We start from the raw sequence: 14075 nt of genomic DNA, 5'->3' as shown, positions 1-14075 counted from the left end.
GAAGGAAGCACGGGGCATTTCTGCTTCGGCTCCTCTGTTTAAATTGTAAAATCTTACCATCTTTTAGCCTGTAAGCAAAGCTGCTTACAGGCTTCTGGGCCTGACAATGTGCGAGCCTCACGCCTTCAATGACATTTCACCTGAGATCAAGAGTATCATGCTTAAATCCAAGGGCTTTTATATGTTTGCCTGCGTTCGTCAGAATGAGTGAAATGTGTTTGGCCTTCGCTTAACACAAACTGCAGCGTCAGCAGTTTGCGTTGATTTGTTTATTGAGATGATTTAATCTTGATTCCTATCATCCAATAAAACCACTCGAAGGTAACTCTCTTAACATCTGTGACATGCGCCTGATATACTGTTTGAGGTAAATGGCTCATCTGCCAATCGCATGGAGACCATCTCCAGGGTTCACGGACAGTGGTCCAATAAAACCAGAAGAAATCCAGAGAGCTGGTGGATCAGCAGCAGTAGACTGTTGGGCCCTGTAGCACAGCATTATGTAATAACGGTGCAATATGGAATAATGTAATATATTTTAACTCAATCTGTAATAACGCTGCATTTTGTAATAAAATTCTTGAACGCATTATGTAATAAACTTTTCACATTTCGTAATAACTTGTTACATATTGCAACAGTTATTACAAAATGAGGGTGTGCAGAGCCCCATTATGTAATAATGGTACAATATGTTAAAACTACCATCGCGTTTCATTAGTTTGAAGAAGGCATGTATATATTTTGGTTCATTTTTCTTCCCATCAAAGATTTTTATTCTGCACTGTAAAAAATAACATGTTGACATTAATTTTAAAAATAAATACTAACTCATTGTTTTGCCAAAACTAATTAATGTTAACTTAAATTACTTCTTCTTTACTTGTGAGTAAATTTAAGAATTTAGATTATGGTAACGTATTTTGAGTTAATTTACTCAAAGTACATTAAACAATTTAGATTATAGTAACTTGTGTATTTTTAGTTTGCAGTACTCAAATCAATGGAAAGCTTATCTGAAGTTTTAGTCATTCATCATATTAAAGTCAACATAATAATAGTAATGCATTGGCTTTATCTAGCGCTTTTCTTGACACTCAAAGTGGGACTCATTCCCTCCATACTGGATGGTGGTAAAGTAGCCACAGCTGCTCTGGGGCAGACTGACGGAAGCGAGGCTGCCAATCTACGCCATCAGCCCCTCCGACAACCACCACCAACCACACTCACTCACCCAGACGCTTCAGGGTTCAGTGTCTTGCCCAAGGACACTTCAGCTTGTAGGCAGGCAGAGATGGGAATTGAACCTGCAACCTTGCGATTGGGGGATGACCGCTTTACCAACCGAGCCATGACGGTAGAAATCCCACAGTGTGGGATAAAAGTATCTACGCATGTCTGAAAGAATGCGCAAAGGACACTGGGGAAAAAAATCTTTTTTCCTGAGTTAATGTAACTAGGATACGTCAAGTTAAGCATGTTTTCCAACCCCAAATTACTACTTAATTATCTAAAAGTAGTGTTCTCAAGAGGTTGGTAAAAACTGAGTTTGGTTAGATTATCTTCTTCATGAATTTGTATGTTAGCATTTACAGTGTGCTACTAGATTTTTGCTTCCACCACTTTTAGTATTTACATCCTTGATTATTAACTGAATCTGAATGCAGAATTGAACATATTCTTTGATCTGTACGCCAACTTTGATACTATACGTACTATATGTAATTATAGAGAAGATGCTGAGCGAAGCCATTCATACATAACTCACTTGTAGATAATGGCAAAAAACAAATACTTTAATGGACAAAATAAAATGTTTACATCTGTGCAAACGAATTTCCCCAGATGGAGTCATGCAATGGGATTTCAGACTTCAAACTATAAACACAGTTGTGTGTGTGTGTGTGTGTGTGTGTGTGTGTGTGTGTGTGTGTGTGTGTGTGTGTGTGTGTGTGTGTGTGTGTGTGTGTGTGTGTGTGTGTGTGTGTGTGTGTGTGTTGCTGTGACAGTCTATCTGCCACCGCCTTTCCCCCCGTGTCGCAGTATTAGCAGGGGAATTTAACACAGTTGAAAGTTTAACAGGATTTTTCCTCCCACCACACAGCTCCTCATGAGTCATCCCAACATACTGTATACTCACTTTTTGTAATAAGAAAGCCGGCTTAAAGTTGAAGCGTTCCGTAAACTTCCCCATCAGCTACCTTTTAGTGAGAATATCTAAAGACCTTATGAGAAAATCCAGCAAAAGCCACACTAAAGTAGGAAAAAGTGTGTATACAATTGCTTTTCCAGGCATGTTAGTTTACAGTTTCACATATCTCCCTGTGTAAAAAGACACAAATCTGATCTAAAATAACATTTTGAACAGAATGATGTCACTTTGAAATGAATTTTGAATGAAGTTTGGCGTGTGAAACTTTAAATAAAAGAATGTGGCGGGTTTGTTGTAGTGCTCGTTCTAATGTGTATTTCAGACATCGAGCAACTGGCTGTGAATCCTGCCGGCGTGACACATGAATCTATAAAAAGTCTTTTTTCTTGTCTTTTTTCTGTGAAGCGACTAAAGTGCACTCTGCGAGTTTGGCCATGAGAGGACTGTTCATCAAGTGTCATGGAGAGGCACAGAGAAAAGATGTACAGCTGAGCGGTTCTGCATACGGTTGATATTGAACAAAGCCCTGTCGGTCAAATGCTCATTCCATACCGAGGCTTTTCTTGAAGATATGAAATATACAGAATAGGAAATACCACAAGGACATTGGAGACTTACTGTAGAATTTGGTCTGCTCTCTTAGGGACTGATATTACACTTAATTAACTTTAAATGTCTTACCCTAAAATCTTAAAACAATTTACAGTTAAGGGTATAGTCAAACTGGATGAAACACTCAATTTAGAAGAAAGTGCTAAAACAGTATTAAATTTTATTTTTGGTTATGAAACTAGAATATTCATGATCATTTTAATCTAAATCAAAGATTTAGTTTCATTTATACTCCAAACGGCTAAGACGCTAACAAGTGAAACAAATAACTGAACAATATTACTTATTGTGATATTCGGCTTATTCAGCAGCCAATGAACATTAGGATAAAAGTTGATATTTTACAAGCTGGAAAAATGGGAAAGCATAAGGATTTGTGCAAATGGTAGGTCAGAGCATTTTGAAAACTGCTGCTTTCTTCAGTTTTAAGTCGTCTGCAGTCGTCGCTTTATATCAGAACTGCTCCAAGCAAGATTGACCCCGTTTACACAACAATGAAAACAAGTGAAAACGGTGATTTTCCAATGCGTTTGGGCCTTTGGTTTACATGTATATGAAGCTACAAGTCACCGGAAACTCATATATCCGAAAACTTTGGAGGTTTGGAAAAACGTGTTTGCATGTAGACACTCTGTTGGGGGGGGGGGGTCACAGTATTCAACAGAAGTGTCATCAACACTGTTCTGAAAAAAGTTCAATATGTCCCTGTACTTTGATCGACAAGATTCCCAGCCACTATTTCCTTCTATTTTACTTATTTTGTACAATAACGTCACATTTATTAGGAGCTCCACTCCTAATAACACTCACACAGAAAGAACAATTCATGCAATTTGTTGTTCTTGTTCTTCTTTTGTTGTTGTTTATTTCCAGGATTCTGATTGGCTGGCGTGGCTTGATGCATCTTGTTACGCTGCCACTGATAGGTTTGGCTCATAATACCTCTTAACGAGGATTTTAATGCAGGTTTGTCCAAATGAAAATGTTTTAAAGACGATCTGGTGTGAACAATGCTAATTTTGAAAACGTCAAGGGGGAAATGTCTGTTTTTGTAAATACCCGAGTGTGTGTAGACGTGGCCTCAAAGTGGTCAGCCGGTGTAAGGCCAAAGTTATGATAGAGGATTTTCACAATAGGCAGTTGGTCGTATTGTTCTGGCTGGATATTATAAGGTAAATATTGTAAAATGATTCTTTCTTATTGGTGGCCAATTGACTATTAATTCATCTTCCTCTTTAACACATAGTATATGTACACACTGTGTATCCATGTGTACAGTAAATGTAACTCAGACATATTGGTTCTCACTATTCTGTCAGTATGTTTAGCTTCATTGTGTGCGAAGCCTTTCTTTTCCTGCTGCATACTGTCTGCCTCAGTGCAATACATTTCATTACCTTCTGTTATGTTGCATTGTGCTGCACTGCACATTGTTGTGTTCGGTAGCCGAGCGGCTGCGAGCAGCGCTCCCTTTTTCCAGTATTGCTTTGACTGAAAGCTGCATCTCTAAATGTGTTTATTATGTCAAACGCTTTAGGGGGAGACAGGTGGCTTTGATAAACAGATTGTGAATAAAGATGAGGATAATACATCACTCCCACTGTCTCTCTCGTACAAGACAAGGTTGGTGGATATTTTCTCTCGCCACATGACTTTTCCATATGGGTTGCTAGGAGACATAGAAAGAAATATAATTTATATACTCTAATACCAAGCTTTCTGATGCTTTCTAATTACCAACATCTGTCAGCGGGATTTAGCGCTTTAGTGTGAATGTCTTATGTCGTGTACGTACTCAGGATTAGTGCGTTCATGTGTGACAGCACATGTGGGTGTGTCTGAAGTCCTCACATATGGCTGGCCATGCTCAGCTGCTTTTCCTTGAAGGGCTTTTTTTTTGTGTGTTTGTGATTGCAACGTTGTCCTTCACGGCATGCATGTCAAGGAACGCTAGGTCTGTCTGCAGCAGCTTGTAGCAGGATTTGGTGAACGTAGCATGAAGAGCATTAATCCTTCACCAGCAGAGGTACAGTATGTCTGACTGGCTGATGGGGATTCCATTTAGCGGATGCAAATAGTCTGTCGCTGGCACAATAAATCCTCGGCTGGGCTGTTTTCCTTCCTCTGAATCCAGCAGACTCGATACTATAACCAATTGTGTCTATAACCAATTGAGTGTATATTCAGCATTGTCATCTCGCATTGCTGTGGCTGGTGTGGCAGCGGTATTGGCCAAGCTTCAACATTCCCCCGGAGAAGGTCTGTCTACTCATCATTTAGCACAGGAGGAAATCTGAATTTATGCTGCACGGTGTTTGTGAATCCAGCAACTTGTGGCAGAGGTGCTAAAAATCTTCAAAGTAATCCCAGAGGGCTGGATGTCACGTATTTTGTTGATGTTTTTTTTGCATGAATTATTACCTTGTTAAAACTGATTAGGCAACCGTTTCTGCTGTTTTATTGGCAGATGACAAGGCCCAATAAAAATTACCATGGTTTTTGCTGAACACCAGGCATTATTTGAGGCAAACACGGGCGCCGACTGGCTTCCTAATAGGAACAGGTGCCCTTTTTTTCTTCTTTTTTTTTTAAAGTGGAATAGCAAGCAATGACTGTGTATAGTTACAAATGTACCTGCACAGCAGCCAGCGTCCTAATCATAATCCCTGCAATTTAACAGCTATTATCACAGACATGTTATAGCACAGGGTGGCACAGTGCTGCAGTGGTTTGCCTTGTCATCTGATGACTGAATACCCAGGTTCAATTCCAGGTCCAGACCCTTCTTGTGCATCTTGTTCAATGTGTCCTCGTAGATTTTCTCAGCTCACACCTGCTTTTTCCTACAATCTAACATGTGCATGTTTGGTTAGTTGATTATTCCAAATTGATGGTTGGTGTAAGTGTGCGTGCATGGGTGGGTGTGTGCGTGCGTGCATGTGCATGTGGGTGATTGTGTGTCTCCTGGTGTTAGCCCTGTGATGGACTGATTACCTGTCAGTTGAGATCGGCCCGACCAATGTTGTCAAGACAAACCAGGATAGAAGATGAATGAGCGGCTCGTGGGAAATAATATTTATTATTAAAGGTGCTATATGAGCATGAGAAGCCATTCACTTGAAAAACTGTTTACAGAAGACTGAGTCAATCCTTGTTTTTTTTTTTTTATGAATGTGTTATTACAAATGTCACCCCGATGGAATATTTCTTCATTTCGGTCTGAAAGTTCATGCAATCTGCCAGCAGGAACGTACACTGGATGTGCTGAACAAACAGAAGAAGCTAAAATACATGAAGCGAGAATTGGGCATCATGATATGACGTTCACATAGAAAACTTCCCTCAGTTCAAGTATCTTGAGTCATTCATAATTTGACTCATATACCAGATTGGCAAAGAAAGAGCTGTAAAGCAAAGCTCTCTATTTACCAGTTGGTTTATCTTCAACTTCTAATATGTTCATGATCCAGACGTGATTGATTCTGTGTGGGGAGGCAGCCGGGCAGCAGCCCTCGACCAACCTGGAAACCCTCACGGTCAAGCCTCTACTCCTTCAATCTGAGTTTACACAGTTGAGGCATCATATAAGCCTCCTGGTGACCTTTTCCATTAGAGGTCAATCTGGGAAGAAGGCCCCAAGGTCAGCCCAGAACACTCTGTTAAAACCGGCCCAGTCCAGCCCAACAAACTGACAAGCAATTTGTGAAAATTTCAACAAAAATATAGATTTTTGAAATTTATTTTTATTATCAAATTTCTGTAGAGTAGCGGACACAACACAACACTGAGACCCGAGCCGAGCTACTGTGATGCTGCCATGGAAGATAGCAAAGGAGCGTCAGCATCAAACCCATGCCGTTTGTAAAAACACACATAATGTTATTGTAGAAGTTTTCTGGACATTTCCCTGTATTTTGCACCAGAAAGTATCATTAAAATGAGCTTGATTGTCGTATATTTTGGTGGTAGATGTTTGGTTTTGTGAAAATGTCGACATTTAATCATGTATACTCCGCACCACAACAGAGAAAAACTCTAAAAGACTCTGGATGTTAGGTTGAAGAGAACACACACACCTGAGTTTGTTTGTTCTCCATACTTCTATGTGGCTCTAGAGGGAAACAAGAAGAATAGATGGGACAATGTCAAAGAACAAACAAAACGAGGAATAACAATAACCTTGATGAAGTTACGTCGTCAGCCAGACGCCATTCAGTCACTTTGTTGCCTCAAGGGGGTGCCAAAGGTTCTGACATATATAGAACAAAAGATGAATATTCAAGGTTTTGTATGTGGAATTAAATCTTTCAAAAAACGTCTAAGTTAATCTGACAGAGGCAATCAGTATCGTCGGCTTAAGTTCATTGGCCTACAGCTTTTGTTGACAACTCATAGCCATAGTGATAGGCTTGAATATATTGGCCTGACATCCCGTAGCAGCACAATATGGAGGGAAATAAACAAAAACAACAACAAAAAACAAGCAGCTAAAACTCTCAGAGGAATTTTGAGGAGAAAGTAGACGCTACAATGAGTCAGCACTGACACTGATTGCACGTACATGGCAGCAATAAAATCCTGCATATCAGCTTGAGTACAGCCAAAAGTGATAAAGTATTTCTTAATAAGATGTCGCAGACAGCTCGGAGTGATCAGTCCTGCACCTCCCAATTGCTAATAGAGTTGTCTTCCATCAGTAAGTTAAAGATGGAATATTTTAACACCGTCACAGCCACACAAATTCGGATACTAGTTAACTGTTGTTTCTGAGAAGGAAAAAAAACCCTGATGTTTGACACGCAGCCGTGTTTAATAATACGTTTTCTGTTTTGCTGCTTCGAGCCTTTGCTCATGCGACACCAGTAGCCCACTGTCAGTGTGGTGTGGGTGTGATCGATGTCTGTAGGTAGCAGGTGCTGGCAGGAGAGACACTTTGGTCTTTTTCCCTCCGAACAGTCAGTGAGGATAAAGAGACTTAAATTTCATGGGTTGAAAAGAGGTAGGGACAGACTCTGGACACCCTGATTTCTGGGCGATGCCGATGAAGAGAATTAGATTTTTATTTTATTTTTAAATGCCTTTACTCTCTATGTTCCTCAAGCTTTTTTTTTTTTTTTTAATGGGCGGTGCAGGGGTGAGAAATAAGCTGACTGAGCAGATCCTTTGATGATTCAGCTGAATCTGTGAGGATGTAAATAAGGGATGACTGAGTTCGGTTATGCTTGCATGTATGCAAATGATCATCTTTATGTAGAGCAGGGCTCTCAAACTCAATTTACCTGGGGGCCGCTGGAGGCAGAGTCTGGGTGAGGCTGGGCCGCATCAGCGATTCCACAAAGAAAATCCTCAAACGTCATTATTAAGAGTTTTAATGATTCCTTTGGCACATGAAGTGTCCTGAACATGAATGGAACACTGAATGAAGATCATGAATGGTTCTTCTGAACATGGTTTCTCTTGCCTCCTCCTTGTTGCCAGAGACTTGGCAGCTCTTCTTCTCACATATCTGAGCCACATTTGTCTTGAGAGAAGAAGCAGTTGAGACCCTCAGAATGTCTTGAACGGGGGTCGGCAACCGGTGGCTCTGGAGCTCGTTGGTCCCTCTGCTGGTCTGGTAAGGCAAAGTGAACCCAGACCAGCTGTGTTGCGTGGTCACCACTGTAAAATATAGGCGGGGTTGTGGACGACGCAGGAATGTAACGTCAACAATAGTGGCGCACTCCAGTACGTGTGGAGAAACGATGCTTCCTGCTGATGCTCACAGCAACCGAGAGCGACAAATGCTCTTTTAACTGAAAATAATTATGTATCACACAACAACTAAATGACACTGAAAGCCACGCCACTCACACTCATGGTTCTAAAAACCTAGAATTCCTACATATATCCGCCGTTTTAATAATATGTAGCGTCACGGAGCTGATCGCTGTAATGCATTATTATATAATTATTGGGGCTTATTTTAGGCTTGGAATGTTGGTAATGATTGTGTTGTGTTGTGTTGTGTTTCTGTTGCTTGGTTCATGTAGTTAGTTAGTTCATCTAGTTTAGTTTAGTTTATTAGTTGTAAGTTGCCAACCCGGGAGTGCAGAGGGTTTTGTGTATAGTGTCCTCCTGCCATGGTGTTCCTGTTGGTTTCAGTGTCAAAATAAAAGCTTATGCTGCTTACAGCATGCATGAAAGCTAAGCTTATTTTTTCTTTTATGTGGCTTGCTAATAATTGAAAGTTGGTGATAGTTTGATTCAATCCTTTTCCTCTTAAACACCACAGAATCTCCTGTGCTTGAAGTTGATGTGGTTGATGCATTTCACACCAGTGTGGCTGTGCTGTTGTTTCAAGCATGGAGTGCATGAAGCTGGTGTAGCCTAGCCTAGCCTAGCTCCGACGATGGCCAAGGTCAACTCCCCTCGCTGGTCCACTAATATTGTACTTTCATATCAAGGTGGGGTCCACAAAATATCATCTTGCGCAATTGTCCCCTAGGCCTTGAGTTTGAGACTCCTGATGTAGAGGAATGAGGTGAAAAATAGGGCAAAAAATGCTGCATATATTTTGTCTGCTATTATCAAACTTGGGATGGTGGTGTAGTTGTTAGCAGTCTTGCTTCATGGCAACATGTCATGGGTTTGAGTCTGAGTGGAGATTGCGGGTACGTCCGAATTGTCCCTCCTATCTCCTTATCTATGGACTTTACCTTAGCCCCATGGATGACATCACGGGGTTAAGGAAAGGTGTTAGGAGGCTTCCTAAAGGAGTTAGTGAAAGGCGATCATTCGGGCCGCACTTTCACTTAAGCCTCGTTTCCACAGTGCCCCTCGGTGCTGGTACAGGTCAGGTCGGAACCGGTTGTTGTGCGTTTCCACTGACTCAGAACCGTTTCCAACCGGTACCATTGGTAACCATTTCTCGCTACCCCTCCACTTGGGGTACCAGGCACAATGTGCCAGATATGAGGGGGAGGAGCTTCAACACTTCCGTCTGCTCATTGGTCCGTGACAACCGCTGTTCTCCCAGCAAGCAGCCATTTCCAATCAGTTCTTCTGCAGCAATCAGGAAACTTTTTTGAAAATGTCCTCCTGTTATGGCGTCACATCCTGCATGATTACGCAACCGTTCATAATCCCGTCTACATTTCAAACCGTTCCCCGTGTAATGGAAACGCAGCACTGATACGGGTCTGGTTACGGATAGTCAACCCCCACCTGACCGGCACCGGTACCAAGGGGCACTGTGGAAACGGGGCTTTAGTGGCGTCATAATAATGTGACGGCGGCGCAAGTTAGACGTCAGCCATGGTGGGGAAAGAACTACAAGTTTCCGAAAATGGACCAGAAAAAGTTCATTTGGGTTTTATATGATTTAAAGTTGTTCAAGGCAGATTATTGCTTTGGTAACTTACATGATCTCCTCCTTTTTCCGACATCATGAGTTTCCCTGAACGCTTGGATGAGTGGGTCCCTTTAAATGTTGTCGGCGCAAGGAATTGTGGGGGAACATGCGCTGGTCTCCTTTACGAAAGGACGCATCAGTGGTTCCTAAGCTAAAGGAGGTTCTAAAGGAAACAACGAGCCTCCTTTCCTTTGCATATTGAGAATTCGGACCGTCCTTATCATGGCCGCCACACAAAACACTTGGGGTTGAGGAGAAGTCGATAGTTAAGGAGTTCGGAGGGACAATTCGGACGTACCTTGCATGTTTTCTGGATTTCTCCGGATACGCTCTTTTCCTCCCATATGTATCACTTTAGATGAATACAGCTACTTAGGACCAGTGACTGGGTTTGTAAGGAGCAGCACAAAGCAATAACAAAAAATAACATATATACGTATATATTGAAAAGTGGATAGGCACCAAGTCACCAATGGTAACAATTTATTTGACTCACATTATATTGTGTGCAGAGTTCTCCTTAACCAGAAATTAAATTATAACACAACACCCAGATAAGCAAGTCCCTCTTTTAGATTTAGTATAATGTTTTAGTCCTATTTGGATTTGCTTATTTGAAACACAGATTCCATAAAGTCGCAATAAATGTTTTTTTTATTTTTTTATTTATTTATTATTGTTATTTACAATCTTGGGTTTCAAAGCTTCTTCTCAGAACTCATTTAGTGAATAATCAATGCCTCGTTTTATTTTTTACTTTACATTGTGATTAAAAAATGAACACGTAAAGCAACAGAAATACAAAATACTTGTCTGCAGGTCACTTCACTCTCAATTTTTAATTTACAAAATAATCAGTCTTTGTGACAGTTCACAGCGTTTCTTTTAAGGTGGATATATTAAAACTCTGTTTGCACAGCTTTCTTTTACAGGCAATTTCTCTGTTTAGGATGTACGTGTCTCTGTGCGTACTGTTGCTGTTGACAACACTGCATTTCTCCACTGTGAGATGAATTATGGCATATCTGATCTAATCTAAGTTCTTGGAATTCATCCACTTGTTGCAGCAAACCGTGGGTTTAATGTTCTGTCCTTTTTCCATGGGTAAGTCCTTGGAACACTCCAGCAGATGGATTTTTTAAAAAAAACACCTTGGCCTGTAGTATAAAGTGCACAAAGAGAAAAGGCCATTTGAAAATTCCTTAATGTTTAAATACAAGCTGCTTGCTGATTAAGTCCAGATATCAGCGAACTACCGCCTCGCTAAAATAATAAAACTCCATTTCCCACATCAAGGTTTTACATATTGCAAAATGTATTTTAGGCTAATCAGTGACACTGAAATAGTCCATAACTGTCTATGAGAGTATAAATATTGTTAAAGTACTATAGAATGGTGATTCTCAATACACAAGGTCCTTCTAGTGGTACGTGGGAGACAGTCATCGATATTTTTCAAATGAAAATGTATTTGAAAAAATATAAAACTAGAATTACACTCGGCAGACCTTCGCCAACTCCACATTTATTTGCGTTGCCGGCCTGATAGCCGTTGGCTCATATGGATGCTAACTAGGTAGATCAGGAAGCAACATCACTGAGTGAAACATTGAGCAGGGAGCGTCTCCGTGGCAACAGACGGTTATCTCCTTTGATCTCCTCCATGAGGTGCCTCTCTCATCCGCTTTGTATGGAATCTTTTTTGCAGTTTTAAGGGATTTATTCGGAAACGGTTAGTCGTTAACGTACCAAAATCTAATCGATTGATCCTTGGATGATGACAAATCATCCCAGAAAATGTCATGCAATTTGGGTTAGGAGTTATTGCGAAAAGTTGGTAAAATACATACATACATACATACATACATACATACATACATACATACATACATACAATAAATGAACACACTCAACGAAAACATAACCTTCTCAGCCAAACTTTTGATGGGGAAGATAATTATTGAAATAATACAGAACCTTGAATGAATTGTGAACTGTCCATAGCCAATAGGGTAAGCCTTCAATACTGCATGTTCAGCTCAGACATACAGAGGTACTTGGAGTGCTTGATATTTTCTCAGGTGGTACACACTGTGAAAGGTTTGAGAAACCACTGCTTCAGAAGATGGATGAATAATTCAATCCATCTGCTTTCCTTTACAAATTGTCTGTGTATAGTGGCCATAAAGGATGCTACTCAATTTGTGGGAATGAGTCTCATAAATGAAAATGAATCACACAAAAGCATGGCTGTAAACGTGACTCTCCCCTCCAGCTGACCACAACAACTTGTGTATTCTGCATCTTAAACCACGATAAGTCAGCGCTGTTAATTTTAAAGGAATGACTCCAAGGTCTTCAGGCCTGAAATATTAATTTGTGCACAGCATGAGCGATTAGAAATGGTGCTCGCTGAGTAATGTGAGGAAATGGGAAAAATTATTTAAAGTGAATGTGTCTCATATCTGCCACAGAGTTATGAAAGGTTCACATTTCACTATGTGATTGTGTTTTTAGGCTTTGTTGAGTCTACAGGCACAAAAGAACAAAAACAAAATATGTAGTCATGTGGTTTGTGGTTGATTTTTTTTTTGAGAAAAATATATTTTCACTTCACCAACAGACAGATACGGTTATTTTCACGGGATTTTACATACATTTACTGCAGACTTACGCTAAACTTTACCATAGTATTTGTCTAAATCAACATTTTCTTCATCCTTTACTTAATCCCGGTTTACACGAGGTTTCAAGTGAAAATGCATTGTTTTTGCCTTTTCGTTCCAGAAAAGTTTAGCATTTAAGCTAAAACATTTAAAACAAGAGCAATCAGAGACTGTGTAGACATGTACACAGGGAAATTATACACATTCCACATCCAGATCAACTGCCTTCATTCATTTATTTAGGTTGGTGATCACGTGATTTTATTTCAGAATTTGAAAGAACATATATTGCGAAAAATGTTCATTCTAGCCATTATTTCCCACCAAAATGGAATGGGTTCTACCTTTGATCAAAATGAATCTGTGTACTAATTTTCATGAAGATCCACACATTTATTTTTGACAAATCTCGTTAACAGACAGACAAATACCACCTCACCCAACGGCCGGACAGCAGAGTCTAAGAACCGCAGGGCCCAGTACGAGCCCGGCTGGAAGCCAGCGGTTAGAGAAACCCGGGGTTCCTCATGTTATCATGTTACTGTCTGGATAGAGCTGCTCAGACTGGTTTAATCTAACAACAGTTGGAAAGTGTTTGGATCAATGTGATAACTGTAAATAATATATGCCGCACTAACAAGTGCGTATGTTGTACAAGGACAAGGTAATTCAAAACAAAAACAGACAAATAAATGCAGGTGATTTTATAACCTCCTTGGCGGAGGTAATGACAGGAATGCCGAAAATGATGTTGTTTTCATGTAGGGCCACTAGTGGGTGCTATTGTTTTCTTTTGTCATGAAACCACTCAAAAAGAAAAGAGTACACTATAAAAAATTGCTGTTACAGGTGATTGTCAATTCTAAAACTACCAACTTCCAGGAGAATATGGACTGGGAATCATTGCACTCTGGAGGCAGACATTGTTGTTATTGTCCATCGACTGAGCATGTGCAGAACAACTATTCACTATGGCTGTCCTTATGGTATGGCCTTTGGCCCCATTACCACAGAGAGTTTGAAAAGTTCTGAACAACGTTGTTGTGTAAGCTGACAGGCGAAACGCAAAGAAAAGATTCAGTTTTCACTTGAAAACATTGTGTAAACGCAGCCTTCGTCCCACCAATAGCTCAAACTCCTTTCTGTGGTCCTCAAACTTAAGATGAGATTTGGTCAATAGGCATTGACTGTCAATGTTTCACGTCCAATTGATGGGAAATACTAAGGATTAAACCTCAGCATTTCCCTTCCAAAC

At 40.3% G+C, this 14075-nt stretch overlaps 1 protein-coding gene across 1 annotated transcript in view; it reads left to right on the top strand.

Moving 5' to 3' along the window:
- The window catches only part of LOC308125541 (protein kinase C-binding protein NELL1-like), a 430629-nt gene that overhangs the window by 400477 nt on the left and 16077 nt on the right, over nt 1–14075 (top strand). The window lies entirely within an intron of this gene.

Source organism: Lipophrys pholis, assembly GCF_963383615.2.
Source record: "Lipophrys pholis genome assembly, chromosome: 2".
Taxonomy (NCBI): Eukaryota; Metazoa; Chordata; class Actinopteri; order Blenniiformes; family Blenniidae; genus Lipophrys; species Lipophrys pholis.
The sequence above is the reverse complement of the archived record's forward strand: the minus strand, read 5'-3'. Positions and strand labels throughout refer to the sequence as shown.